General features: G+C 36.4%; 1 non-coding gene and 1 pseudogene across 1 annotated transcript; both read right to left on the reverse strand.

Annotated features, from left to right (window-relative positions):
• Positions 1–332: 332 nt before the first annotated feature.
• TRNAL-AAG lies at positions 333–413 on the reverse strand. Its single transcript has one exon. It is a non-coding gene; the product is annotated as a tRNA-Leu (tRNA).
• Positions 414–956: 543 nt separating this feature from the next.
• LOC120204644 lies at positions 957–10078 on the reverse strand (annotated as a pseudogene).
• Positions 10079–15178: the final 5100 nt, after the last annotated feature.

A 15178-nucleotide genomic window follows, 5' to 3' on the forward strand; every position in this document is an offset into this window, starting at 1 on the left:
AAAACATCAAAGTTATAAAGTGGATTGGACAAAATTCAATGAAAATCCAAAGCTGTAATGACACTGAGAAGCAAAAGGTTGAAGCTTTTGAATGAATCAAAGCTGAAAGACAACCTGAAAGACAGTTGTGATTAAATCGCGATCATTGGTTTGGTTTGTAGTTTTAGTTGGTTGAGAATCTCACTCTCTGTTTCTCGGAGGAAAATAGGAACTTGTTCTGTTCCAAATCCTTATATCCATTGTCCAATTACACAGTTGATATCCCACTTTTCTCGGTTTGAAAAACCATAAATATCATTCGAAAACTGCAAAAAAAAAATACTTCGTAATTTTGTGGAGAGTGGGATTTGAACCCACGCCCTTTCGGACCAGAACCTTAATCTGGCGCCTTAGACCTACTCGGCCATCTCTACATTTTACTGCGGTTTTACATATATATATATATACCCATATTCTATATGAGTCTACTAATAGAGTGATTGGAATTTTAATAGAGTGTTAAGAATTTTAATATTTATATTTCATAGAATTAAAAGTCATTATATTTAACAATGTCGTGATAAATTTAAGTATTATTTTATTTTATCTTCAAATATTAGTTTTAGACATTAATTTTTTTTATTCATTTTAAACTATAATTCATAATAATTTAAATTATAAATTTGATTATTATATTAAAATTAAAAAAAATAAACAATTTAATAGATATTGAATTGCACCTTATAAGTTTTATTAAAAATTTTAGAATTTTCATTTATTTATATTCAAACAAGTAAATTGAAGTGAATATTTTTTAGATTAAAATTTTTATATATGCTGACATTGTCTATCGTTGAAGCAAGTATAGAGTTTAGAATTGAAGTAATGAACGTTACACTCTAACCTTTCTCATGATCTCCCGATATCTTTAATTATCACATCTGTGTTTTAATCCAAATGAAATCCCTTTTTCTTATTTACAGGGCAGAGAAATCAGGCTCCACAGGCTTAAACATTTTGGGCATTTTTAACATGGAATCATCATGGCTAATTCTGGCCATCACCCTCTTTGCTCCTCTCCTAGTGTTTTTAGCAAATTTAGATGTCAGTAGGGTGACACCAAGATGCTGTGTCTGATGGCTGGTATCCGATGATCCACCTCCGTCCTCCTGCTCTTCTGCACAGCCTAATACTCCCTCGCCGCCATCGTCGAACAAGTTCTCCTGTTTCGCTAGCTCAATCGCCAGCTTTCTCCTCTTGTACCGTCTCCAAGCAGCTTCGATGAAGCAAGCTCCCCATGACACCTCCATTGGTGGGAATAGTATCTGAAAGCGTGTTGCAGTTTCTTGCTATGCAGTCGCTTGAATTGTTTCGCCACGTACTTGAGCTCCCATGTGCGGAGAGCGAAGGCCTCGACCTCCGTTATCGACTTCACCGTTCGGGTCGACAATGGAAGGTTTAGGAAAGAGTCGGAGTTGGGGATTAAGGCCCATGTTAGCAACTCTTCACCACAGAAGTCACCAGGTCCTAGTGTTATGGAATTGTAGAACCCAATCCTTCCGCCGTTGGTCGTCGAGCTTTCGACTTCGCCTCGGATGATGAAAAGCATCTCGCGCACCGGATCACCTTCCCGGACAAGGAACATGTCCTTGGTGTTCAAGAGGAGACGAGGCGTTCACATATGGCATCTAGGAGCTGGTCATCCATCTGATTAATTAAAAAATGGAACCTGAAAACCAAAACCAAACATTAAGGTTAGTCATTCCTACGGATGCATGTAAGAAAACTAACGGTAGCATACAATCAGGATAGATCGAGAGGCGTTGATGGAACCGATGACCGTTTGAAAAATTCAAATCTCTATAATATTTTTTATTGATAATAGGATGTCATTCCCTTAAAAAATTTCAAGTTCGTTTAACATAAAATTTTATATCTAACCATAGCACACAATGGAGACTCACACGGCGAACAAGGGCGAGACAAAGATGCCGTTGAATTTAACGCCGGAGGTCCAAGGGTAAGGCCTTCAATATAGCTTCTTCATCAACGCCTCTTGTTGCTACCCATTGATAGTTAACGAACCGGCGGACACGGTCTTGCAAATCCGGCGGAAATTGCCGGTGTCTCATCCACTCTTCCGTATCCCTTCGTCGGATTCTCCACTCCTCCAGTCTTGCTGTAGTAGATTGAAGATAGCTCTTCAAGGAAAGCATAAGTTCACTATATAGTAAGATAACTTGGAGTGAAATCACAGTCAATTTAGCTAAGGGTAAATTACAAACTTTATCATTCAACTTTTTCCTCATTCTTATTTTAGTCATTAAGTTTCAAAAATTAATTTACACATTAAATTTTTTGTTTACTCCTATTTTGATCACTGAATGTTGAATCATAAATGAAAGGGTGACATGGTAGCCATGTGTGCTAATGTGGACAACGTTTTATTGATATTAAATTTGTGTGTCATCCATGTTATTTTCCTTTCTTTTTTATTTTATTTTCTTGCTGTAATAATTGAAGTTTTACAGTTTCACCTCTATGTCACACCAAGATATCGACAAATTCATCTCATTGTCTTCGATCATTAAATATATCAATGAACTCATCTCATTATCTCCTATCACTCTATAGTTTAGATTTTACCTAAATTATTTTAGAACTCGTAAAACTAAACCCTAAATCATAAACTCATAAAATCCAAACCGCTTTAATTTATAATAGTCACCAGTTGATCAACTTGAAATCAATATATACAACTCGTTTTCTCTTTCATCATTTTCTCCATCACCTAGAAATCAAAGAAAATTCAAAACAATAATATTTTTCACAAAAATTAGAAAATTTTGGGTTCATTTCATAATTTAAAAAAAAATCCAATCATACTGTCATTAAAATAGAAACAACTAGAAAGTTTACTGAATAAATTGAATTTTTTAAAATTTAATGATTAAAATAAGAATGAGAAGAAAGTTAAATGATGAAATTTGTAATTTACCCTTAGCTAAAAGGTGGGTAATTTACCTGCATGTTGCCTATTAGATGTGAGAAGAAAACTAGACCAGCGATGCAAATAAGACAGCAAAATATTTATATGAACTGCATATATATATATATAATTGCTTCAAGCACTGAAAAGCCAACACCAAAGATGAAACTGATTTTATAACTAAATATTTACAATCCCCACCAAAGGCAATAAAAGAACTTATCCGTGAACGCCGAATACGCGACGTTGTTCGTAAAGGCATCGGCAAACATTCCGAACTCGAAATCTTTGTTGTCGTCGTTAATAGCATCGCGGTTAATGATCACATTAGTTTTCTTGAGCCAAGCGTTCCGTGCTGGCTTCCTGACGGTACTACAATCGAGGAAGTAATGATTGCACGATGGCGAATGCGTCGCGTTCATCTCTTTCGTGCATTCTAAACTCCAGCAATCGTACTGCCGTTAAGTCGACAAGACATACCATGAAGCTCCTAAGACCTGCAATTCAAAACCACAATCACAGCAGGGGATGATTCGAAAAAGAAGGGGAGATGTGCTGCTCACATGGCTAGCTAGCGTGCACAGGACGAGGTTGTACACTGCCCCTGACCAGGCAGTATTGGAGACGACTCCGGTAATTTTAACGATGCCTTGATTGATTGGAAACATGCTTACGAATCGAGGAATGTATTGAAGGAGGACGATGAAAGAAAGTGTATGGTTTGCATAAGCAGCCGTTCCACTTTTCGATCCCGGAATTATGAACCAGATGACAATCTTTGTCTAGAAATTAAGTTGACAAGTTGGAAATTTCATCTTGGTTGATGACCAACTTATTGGAAATTTCATCTTGGTTGGTGGCCAAACTTTGAACATGTGAATTTCATATTTGGTGTCTAACTTGTACACATTAAAAAATTCTTTGGTAGGTGGTCAAACTTTTAACATATTGTTCTTAAAACTCAACTATAAATAGGCCTAAGTATTTCCATTAGAAATCATCCCAAAAACAAGTTCTCTCTTCCTCTTGTATTATTCATTCTCCCACTTTGGGAATTCTAAAGAATCTCATTTGTTGTAATATTGGCGATATAGTGAAGTTATCATCCGGTGTGGTGCCCGAGGAGTAGACGATATTCTCGTCGAACCTCGTAAATTTGGTGTGTTCTCTCCTTTATTGTTTTCATTCGGTTCTTTTCCATTGTGTTTCAATATTCAATAGTTTGACAGGTTTATCCACTGTGCAATCTTTGGTGGTTTTAATCTTGACATTTTAGGTCAATTTTAAAACTACGTTCGTGTGGGAAATAACCCGTTTTCCCCAATAATTGGCATCAGAGCTTCGGTTGAGGTTATCCTGGTGGTTCCGTTGTTGAAAAGATACAGTTCGTGATATTGAATATTGTTCGTTAGAATTAAAATGCCAAAATACGGATCAGTTGAGACATCAAGATCTTCATCTGGACCGGTGAGGAGGGTGATGTCAAATGCAAATTTCTCGGTGGAGTTATTCGATGGATCCAGTCATTTTGGCATGTGGCAAGGCGATGTGTTAGACGTTTTATTCCAACAAGGTCTAGACATCTCCATTGAGGAAGAAAAGCCCGAATATATGGAGGAGAAAGAATGGGGAACAATCAATCGTTTGGCGTGCAGCACGATTTAATCTTGTCTTTCCAGGGAGCAGAAGTATGGCTACAAGAACGAGACTTCTGCAAGTAAGATGTGGAATGCATTGGAGGAAAATTTCCTAAAGAAAAGCTCTCAGAATCGTCTCCAAATGAAGAAAAGATTGTTCAGATTTGATTATCAACCAGGCACTAGTATGAATGAACACATCAATGCGTTCAATGAGCTAGTGACAGACTTATTGGGCATGGATGAAACCTTCAAAGATGAGGATTTAGCCTTGATGTTGTTGTCATCTCTTCCAGATGAATTTGAGCACCTTGAGACAATGTTACTTCATGGCAAGGATAATGTTACCCTTAAAGATGTAACTGTTGCTTTGTATAGTTATGAGCTCAGGAAGAAAACCAAGAAGGAGAGCAAGTACGAAGCAGCGGAGGCCATGGTGGCAAGAGGTCGCTCGAAAAGTCAAAAGCCAAAGTGGAGAGGGAGATCAAAGTCGAAGTCCAGACTGGGAAAAGATGAATGTGTCTTTTGTCATGAGAAATGCCATTGGAAGAAAGATTGTCCGAAGCTGAAGAAGAAAGGAAAAGCTGCTCCAGATGCATGTGTTGCAGAGCATGATGCAAATGACTCTGACATATCATTAGTTGCTTCATCAACAACATTCCATTCTGATGAATGGATATTAGATTCGGGTTGCACCTATTATATGTCCCCTAATCGGGAGTGGTTCTCCGATTTAGTGGAACTAAATGCAGGAGTTGTTTATATGGGCAATGACAATGCCTGTAAAACTGTTGGGATATGTTCAATTCGATTGAAGAATCAAGATTGATCAACCAAAGTTCTGACAGATGTCTGATACGTGCCCAGTTTGAAGAAAAATCTCATCTCGTTAGGAGCCTTAGAATCCAAAGGCTCAGTAGTCACTATGAGAGATGAAGTTTTAAAAGTCACATATGGCGCACTTGTGATGATGAAGGGCATCAGGAAAAATAATTTGTATTACTACCAAGGTAGTACAATTATTGGAATGAGCTAGTGGCAGACTTATTGGGCATGGATGAAACCTTCAAAGATGAGGATTTGGCCTTGATGTTGTTGTCATCTCTTCCAGATGAATTTGAGCACCTTGAGACAATGTTACTTCATGGTAAGGATAATGTTACGCTTAAAGATGTAACTGCTACTTTGTATAGTTATGAGCTCAGGAAGAAAACCAAGAAGGAGAGCAAGTACAAAGCAGCGGAGGCCATGGTGGCAAGAGGTCGCTCGAAAAGTCAAAAGCCAAAGTGGAGAGGGAGATCAAAGTCGAAGTCCAGACTGGGAAAAGATGAATGTGCCATTGTCCGAAGCTGAAGAAGAAAGAAAAAGTTGCTCCAGATGCATGTGTTACAGAGCATGATGCACATGACTCTGACATATCATTGGTTGCTTCATCAACAACATTCCATTCCGATGAGTGGATATTAGATTCGGGTTGCACCTATCATATGTCCCCTAATCGGGAGTGGTTCTCCGATTTAGTGGAACTAAATGCAGGAGTTGTTTATATGGGCAATGACAATGCCTGTAAAACTGTTGGGATAGGTTCAATTCGATTGAAGAATCAAGATTGATCAACCAGAGTTCTGACAGATGTCCGATACGTGCCCAGTTTGAAGAAAAATCTCATCTCGTTAGGAGCCTTAGAATCCAAAGGCTCAGTAGTCACTATGAGAGATTGAGTTTTAAAAGTCACATATGGCGCACTTGTGATGATGAAGGGCATCAGGAAAAATAATTTGTATTACTACCAAGGTAGTACAATTATTGGAGCAATTTCAGCAGCTTCCGGAGGTGATGATTTGGACGCAACCCAGTTGTGGCATATGCGGTTGGGACATGCTAGAGAGAAATCCTTGTAAATTTTGGAAAAGAAATGATTGTTGAAAGGTGCAAAGGCTTGCAAATTAAACTTTTGCGAGCATTGTGTTCTGGGAAAGCAGAAGAGAGTGAAGTTTGGCACCACTATACATAATACAAAAGGTATTGTGGATTATATTCACTCAGATGTATGGGGTCCTTCAAAGACATCGTCTTTGGGAGGAAACCATTATTTTGTAACTTTTGTATATGACTTTTCCAGAAGAGTTTGGGTGTATCCGATGAAGTCTAAAGATGAAGTGCTTCAAATTTTCCTGAAATGGAAAAATATGATCGAGAACTAGACTGGTAGAAAGATCAAACGTCTTAGGACGGACAATGGAGGGGAATATAAAAGTGACAAATTCTTTGACGTTTGATATGAGTATGATATTGTTCGACACTTCACTGTTAGACATACACCACAACAGAATAGGGTGGGAGAGCGTATGAATCGAACACTATTAGAGAAAGTTCGATGTATGTTGTCTAATGCTGGGTTAGGCAAGGCATTTTGGGATGAGGCTGTGACATATGCTGGCCATCTCATCAATTATCTGTCGTCATCAGTGATAGGAGGAAAAACACCATTAGAGGTATGGTCTGGAAAACCTGCTACTGATTATGATTCCTTACATGTATTTGGATCCACTGCTTATTATCATGTGAATGAATCCAAGCTTGATCTGAGAGAAAAGAAGACTCTCTTTATGGGAATCACCCATGGAGTGAAGGGATTCCGCCTTTGGTGTTTAGACACCAAGAAGATAATTTGTAGCAGAGATGTTACCTTTGATGAATCTACCCTAGTAAAGAAGGTAACAAGTGAAGCTGTCCAAATAAGTAGTACTCCGCAGCAGGTGGAGCACACTCCAAAATAGGTGGAGTTTCAGCAGAAGATGATCCCAGAAGTTGATGCAGCTGATTCTTCAACTCCAATAGAAGAATCAGAAGATGAAGAGGTTCAAACCCAAGAACCATTGGAGACATCAGAACCACTTGCAGTTACAAGGCCAAGGAGATAAATTCATAGACCTGCTCGATTTGTTGATATGGTGGCCTATACTCTTCCAGTTGTTGATGATGATATCCCTATCACTTACCAAGAAGCAATACAAAGCTTGGAAAGTGATAAGTGGAAAAGTTCCATGGATGAAGAAATGCAATCTCTCCAAAAGAACAACACTTGGAAACTGGCACAATTACCGAAAGGTAAAAGAGTCATTGGATGCAAGTGGGTATTTGTAAAGAAAGATGGATCTCATAGCAAGAAATATGGTCGCTAAAAGGCACGGTTGGTAGCTAAAGGCTACGCTCAAAAGGAGGGAATCGACTACAATGAAGTATTTTCCCCTGTTGTGAAGTATTCCTCCATTAGAACATTGTTGGCCTTGGTAGCACAGTTGAATTTGGAGCTAGCTCAACTTGATGTAAAGACGGCTTTCTTGCATGGTGATTTAGAAGAGATCTATATGACTCAGCCAGAAGGATACAAAGATGGTGATTGTGAGAAATGGGTTTGTAAGCTGAACAAATCGCTATATGGATTGAAGCAATCTCCGATGCAGTGGTACAAGCGATTTGATAGCTTTATGAGGAGGCAAAAGTATACTAGAAGCAAATATGATCATTGTGTGTATTTGCAAAAGCTGAAAGATGGATCTTTCATTTATCTTCTCTTGTACGTTGACGATATGTTGATCGCTTCGAATAGTCAAAAGGAGATAGATAAATTAAAGGCTCAGTTGAATCAAGAGTTTGAGATGAAAGATCTAGGTGAGCCCAAGAAGATTCTTGGAATGGATATAAGCAGAGATAGATAGAGAGGGAAGCTTTGTTTAACACAGAAGTAGTATCTGAGAAAGGTATTACAATTTTTTGGCATGAATGAAAATACCAAACATGTAAGTATCCCATTGGCTTCTCATTTGAAACTTAGTTCTCAATTATCTCCTAAAACTAACGAAGAACGAGTGTATATGGCAAAAGTTCCATATGCTAATGCAGTTGGGAGCTTGATGTATGCAATGGTGTGTACGCGTCCTGACATTTCACAAGAAGTTGGAGTTGTGAGCAGGTACATGCATGATCCTGGAGAAGAACATTGGCAAGCTGTGAAATGGATTCTACGGTATCTCCAACAAACCGTGGATGTTGGTTTAGTTTTTGAACAGGATGAAGCACTTGGTCAGTGTGTAGTTGGATATGCTGATTTTGATTATGCTGGTGATTTGGATAAGCGTCGATCAACTACTGGGTATTTGTTTACTATTGCTAAAGCCCCAGTAAGTTGGAAGTCTACATTGCAATCTACGGTGGCCTTGTCTACTACAGAGGCAAAATACATGGCAGTTTCAGAGGCTATAAAGGAAGCAATTTGGCTTAACGGGTTGATGGAAGACTTGGGAGTTATTCAAAGTCACATTAGTCTCTATTGTGACAGTCAGAGCGCTATTCACTTAGCGAAAAATCAAGTCTACCATTCAAGGACTAAGCATATCGACGTGAGGTATCACTTTGTGAGGGAGATCTTTGAAGAATGAAAGATTCTATTTCAAAAAATTGCGACATAAAAAAATCCTGCAAATATGATGACCAAGGTGGTAACAGTAATCAAGTTCAATCATTGTTTGAACTTGATTAACATCCTGAAAGTATGAACACCTTCGGGTGTGTGGCGCTTGTGAGCGCAATTAGAGGCACTACAAATTTGGGGAGTTGAAGAAGTTGAGTAGGCTTGGTAATTTCAAGCCAAGGTGGAGATTTGTCTAGAAATTAAGTTGACAAGTTGGAAATTTCATCTTGGTTGGTGGCCAACTTATTGGAAATTTCATCTTGGTCGGTGGCCAAACTTTGAACATATTGTTCTTAAAACTCAACTATAAATATGCCTAAGTATTTCCATTAGAAATCATCCCAAAAACAAGTTCTCTCTTCCTCTTGTATTCTTCATTCTCCCACTTTGGGAATTCTAAAGAATTCCATTTGTTGTAATATTGGCGATATAGTGAAGTTATCATCCAGTGTGGTGCCCGAGGAGTAGACGATATTCTCGTAGAACCTCGTAAATTTGGTGTGTTCTCTCCTTTATTGTTTTTATTCGGTTCTTTTCCATTGTGTTTCAATATTCAATAGTTTGACAGGTTTATCCGCTGTGCAACCTTTGGTGGTTTTAATCTTGACATTTTAGATCAATTTTAAATCTACGTTTGTGTGGGAAATAACTCGTTTTCCCCAACAAATCAATGCATGTCGTTTGACACATGCTGAAAGAAAGCTTGTTTAGATGCCTCTCTAACAAGAACAAAACAATAGAGTATAAAAGTGAGCTAACCTGTGGGAGAGAGAGAGTAGCAGCAAGATCAATGATGAAACTCGACTTCAAGTATCGAATGGTGATCGCTTTCCTGTCCATTATGAGCTCTCCCCTTCCGAAGACCTTAGAATTGGGTGCGACGAAAGCTGTCCTGAACTTGACGGTAATGTGTATGAAAAAGAACAAGTCGGTGACGGTACGGAAGAAGGTGACAACGATGCCGAGGCCGAGATCGATCTACATGAACTCGGGGGCACCGACAACCGGAAGGTAAAAGTAGAGATGGTCCAAAAACAAAGCTATAATACATGTAAAAAGATCAAGGATTTGATTCCACCGCGGAATTTATCGCCTGAGAGAGAAGGTCTGAGGGAAGTCTCCGAACCTTTTGGACGCGTAGTGTTGAAGAACGCAATCCATCTTCCACTAATAAAACAAAACAAAAACACATTTCGAATGAGATTAACAACGACAACAATATCTTATTCAATAAAAATGTATATGAAAGCTTTGTTGTATCAAATGATTTCAGGGAAAAAAGTGTTTAGGATTTTTACTTACCAGAAAGGGGGTGGTGGTGATTTCCCTGAAACCCCCTTGGTTGACATGGAAGGTGGAAAGGTAGGAGACATGGAAGATGGAAAGTTAGGAGACAGGGAATGAAGCGAAAGAGAGAATAAGAGAGTTTGGGTTTGAGGAGATTTTAAAAGTAGGGAGGGTAAGCAAGTTCTGCGGATTTTCATGGGCATGGAGGTAAATACCATTTTTACTTAAACGGCAATAGATAGAGCGCATCATTTAGTATTGGGTTGGTTAATATAATAACATTAGACTATAATATATATTATATATCGGGCTTAAGTGGTTGATTGAATTTAGTTCAGTTAATATTATCGTTGATATATTATAAAAAGATGTGATATTAAATATTTAAATATAAATTTATCAAGTGATTTCGGTAATCAAAAGAAATAATTTTTTCTAGAAGTCTTTAGTTCATATAATTATATTTGTGTGTGCATATGCGTTATCGAAGTCAAAATAAAATTTAAACATATATTATATATAAATTTTATTTACTAATATATTTTCCCCTTTACACAACAATAGTGAATATTTTGTTTCATGTTTGTTGTCTTACTTTTCTAAGTCTTTTTAAAGTTAAATTTATTGTGTGTCTAATCGGTAGTTATTTGATTGTCTTATCAACGTATTCATGTTTTGAACTTCTAAACTAGTTTTCTCATAATTATAAATACTCATAATCACATCAGATATATGTTGTTTGAGTTATAATAAAGTTTGTAGACACTAGTTTTTGTCCCGTTCTCGATACTAATTATATTTATTATTATTACTATTATTATTATTATTACAAATAATACAATAAAAATGAAGGTCCAGTTGCATCAATTTTGGTGGCCCAAATAATACAACAAACTTGGAGCCCACTTTACAAGATCAACTCGGTCTAGGCCCAGACCCGGTTCAAGCCCATATGACCCAAACCCGATTAGGGTTTTCATATCTCATCTCAGCCGCCAGCATCTACAACCGTTGGATCTGGAGAGATCCAACGGTCCAGATATAATCTAGCAGAAACTCTAGAGTTCACCAACCCTAGAGCTATTCCGGCCGCCGCCTCCAGGTGTTCCAACCAGATGCTGCCACGACGCCGCCGCCTCTAACAGAAAGATCCAGAAGAAGCGAGGATAGTCGCACACTTCATCATCTATATGGTGAGTCACCATCATAAATCCGGTGACTCACCGAACGAACAGTGTTTTAAGGGCTATAAAAAGCCTTGATTTCCCTGTAAAAAAGAACACAACAGAAGAAAGAGAGAGGAGCAAGAAACCAAAAAAAAAAGGAGCAACAAACCAAAATAGAGAGAAGAAACCAAGAAGAAATTTACCCTCGAAGAAGCCTATTATCACCGGAAACCATCGGATTTCGAAGGTAAAAACTTAGATCTATTAAGATTAAAGAGTTTTTAGAAGAAATAAAGGTCATATTTAGGTTGGAGAGATCTACATTTAGGGGGTAATTTAAAAAATTCCGACCACTATAAATGGTGACCGATGGTGGTTATCGGTATCTGAGTTCGGCTTCCGGCAATGGTCGAATTTCTTCCGGGGAGGAAGTTTAGAGAGAAGGAAAAGAGAGTTCTCTCCTTAGAGAGAGAACAAAAAATGAAAAAAAAATGAGGATATGAAGGCCATTTTTTGGCCATTTAAGGGTATTATACCCTCACCAAAACTACGTCGTTTTAGTGAGGGGTGTCTCTGTAATTTCTTATATGAGAAAATCATGTATTCAATACTTAGACTTCGTAAACTTTCTATTTTAGTCACTAAAATCAATTTAGATGCATTTTTATTTTATTTTCAAATTTTATTTTATTTATAATTTAGTCACTTTCTCACGTTTATATATTTTATGGTTAATAACGTATTTAGTCCTTTTAATTATAATATTTATATATTAATAACTGATTAATAATTAAGGATAAATTAGACTACTAGTATTAATATTTTTATAATATTTCGAATTATGACCAATAATTTATATATTTTTTATTTAAATCTTATATTATTATTTTGGTTATTATTTAATTGCAAATTTTATTTTATTTTTATTATTACCTTTTATAATTAAATATTTTAAATCTAATACTTATTTATTATTTTTATCATATGTATCCTAATAATCTATACTAGTGTTTAAAATAAAATAAAATGATATTATTATTAAAAATAAAAAAATTGGAATGGAATAGCACTAACTTTTGTTAATAAAATTTACTATATTTTAATATTAATCCACGTTTTTTAATTAATTATATTATTTTACTTTAACTTTTGTTTTTTTATAAGAGCACTAACTTTTGTTCTTAAAATTTACTATATTTAAATCCTAATTCCATGTCTCCACTTTTAAATATATTTAAAAGAGCACTAACTTTTGTTCATAAAATGTATTATATTTTAATAAACCCATGTTTTTTTATTTTAATTAATTATGTTGAGTTAATCGATTGACGAATATGGCCAAGAGGGGGGTGAATTGGCAATTAAAATTTTGGTGGAAGCTTTTGCAGAAAATTGAAAGAAATTTGCACCGCGATTTAGAGTGGTTCGACTTTCTCAACCGAAGTTTACGTCCACTACCTTAGCTATCCACACTAAGGATTTTCCACAAATTCACTATTTTGTCTTTCTTTTGAGGACAAAGAGTAACCTTACAAACCCTCAAGAATTATACCCTAAATTCTTGAGAACACTCTCTCCCAAAGAGAACAATACAAATTTGCAAACTTACAAGGAAATCCTCACAAGGTAGATTGTTTGCACAATTCTAGAAAAAAAGAACACTCAAAAAATGAATACAATTGAGCACAATAAGTGTTCTTGAAAGAAAAATGAATATTGAATGAAAAATAGGCTTGAAATGCTCAAACTTGAGGTTTGATGCTTTCTCTTGATTCTCTATTGATTCTAGTTGCTTGATGTTTCTTGTTGTTGATCAATGGCTTCTAAGCTTGCTTAAATACACCTTGAATCACTTCTGAACGTTGGGGATCATTAATGAAGATAATATAGCCGTTTTAGTGTGAAATCAATTAATAAAATAGCTTGGAGCGTGGGGGAATCGGTACCCCATAGGGGGAATCGGTTCCCTAAGTGTAAAATTCAAATATTTCGACCGTTGAACAGTGGGGGGAATCGGTACCCCCTGGGGGGAATCGGTTCCCTCCGAGCATACTGGAATTCTCGGAGCCAAACCATTCAGGGGGGAATCAATACCCCCTTGGGGGGGAATCAGTTCCCTCTGAGCAATCTGGAATTTTTGGCTTTGAAATGGTTCGAAATATTTTGTAAAATCGTTTGAAATTATTTTAAGATTAAAACTTCATTTTACACTTGAGTAAGGATTAAAAATGACATTTGAAAGATTTGGAGTAATATTTTGATATTCGAATAATTATATCGAATATACTTAGAAAATCTTTTTGGAAAATCTTAAAATTCATTTAACTTAATTTGTTATATCGAAATATCAAAATGTTTTCAACAATCTCCCCCTTTTTGATATAACAAAACATTTTAGTAATTTTAAGATTTTGAAATCAAAAACGACGTTTTTGAAAAATTACTCCCCTTTACTTTAATACTTCTCTCATTTAAAACATTTAACACTTCTCCCCCTTTTTGTTAAATCAAAAAAACTCGTAAAAGATTTTAAACAAGGTTTTTGAAATCATTTAGCCAATTTGATTATAGTTTAAGCTTCTACGATCATAATCAAGAGAAACGCTAGTCATTAGTTTCATAATCAATATTCATAAACAATGTGATATGGAAAAATTGGTCATATATTTAACATGATGTAAATGATGAAATAAATTTAACTAAACCAAATATATAAATTCAAACATCTAAACAAATCCAAAGTCTAATAATCCTCAAAATCAAACATTCCAAAATATTCAAAATGTTGGAACAATAATCTTTTAGTTCAAAGTTCTAAAGCTAAACACATAATCAAACATCCGGATCGAGAGGAGGAAAACGAGCTCTCATAGCGGCCATCTCATGTGAGAGTGCATCAATACGTTCATTCATCGAAGCGTTGTTTGTGCGCATCTCTCGAAGGATTTCTAATTGTTGAGCTCCCATTGTGGATAAATGGGACTCTATAGAAGTAAAGCGCGAATCCATGGTAGCATATCGGAAATCGAATGTCTCTATAAAAGATTGAAAATATGAGGCATTTGATGCGTTTGTTGTGCTTGCTCCTCGGGCTGCTCAGGCTCATCTTCGGCTTCAACGATGTCTCGCATTAGTTGTTCAAGCTCGGGATCATCGTCACCTTCTAGTGGAGCTCGTGAAGAACTAGCTCCCGGAGTATTTTCAGAAGATCGAACCCATTCACCGATTTCCTTATCCTTTATCCATCCCGCTCTCGTTAAGGAAAGAAGATTTATTTATTTCTTTAGAGGAAAGGAGGCATCTAGACCAACTCTAAGCCCGACTTTAGTAAAAAGATTACTCAAAATACAACCGTAAACTAGAGATGAACAGAGTTTCTTGTTAGGAACAAGATTTACGGTTTCAACAATTTCAGTAAAAATGATCTGAGGTAGGTTTATTTTAATACTGTTTTCAAAACAATGTAACCACCAAAGATCCAAGGCTCTAAGAGTAGAATAACGACCTCCAGATGGTCGAAACCACCAAGAAATCATTAGATGAAGAAAACGTTCATGAAGGTCTAAGACACTCGCACTATCCCTTCTTTTATAACGAGAACCTAAAATTTGTTTTTCATTTGAAATATCATCGTTATCTAATCCTA

Source organism: Hibiscus syriacus, unplaced genomic scaffold (assembly GCF_006381635.1).
Source record: "Hibiscus syriacus cultivar Baekdansim isolate YM2019G1 unplaced genomic scaffold, ASM638163v2 tig00011079_pilon, whole genome shotgun sequence".
Classification (NCBI taxonomy): Eukaryota; Viridiplantae; Streptophyta; class Magnoliopsida; order Malvales; family Malvaceae; genus Hibiscus; species Hibiscus syriacus.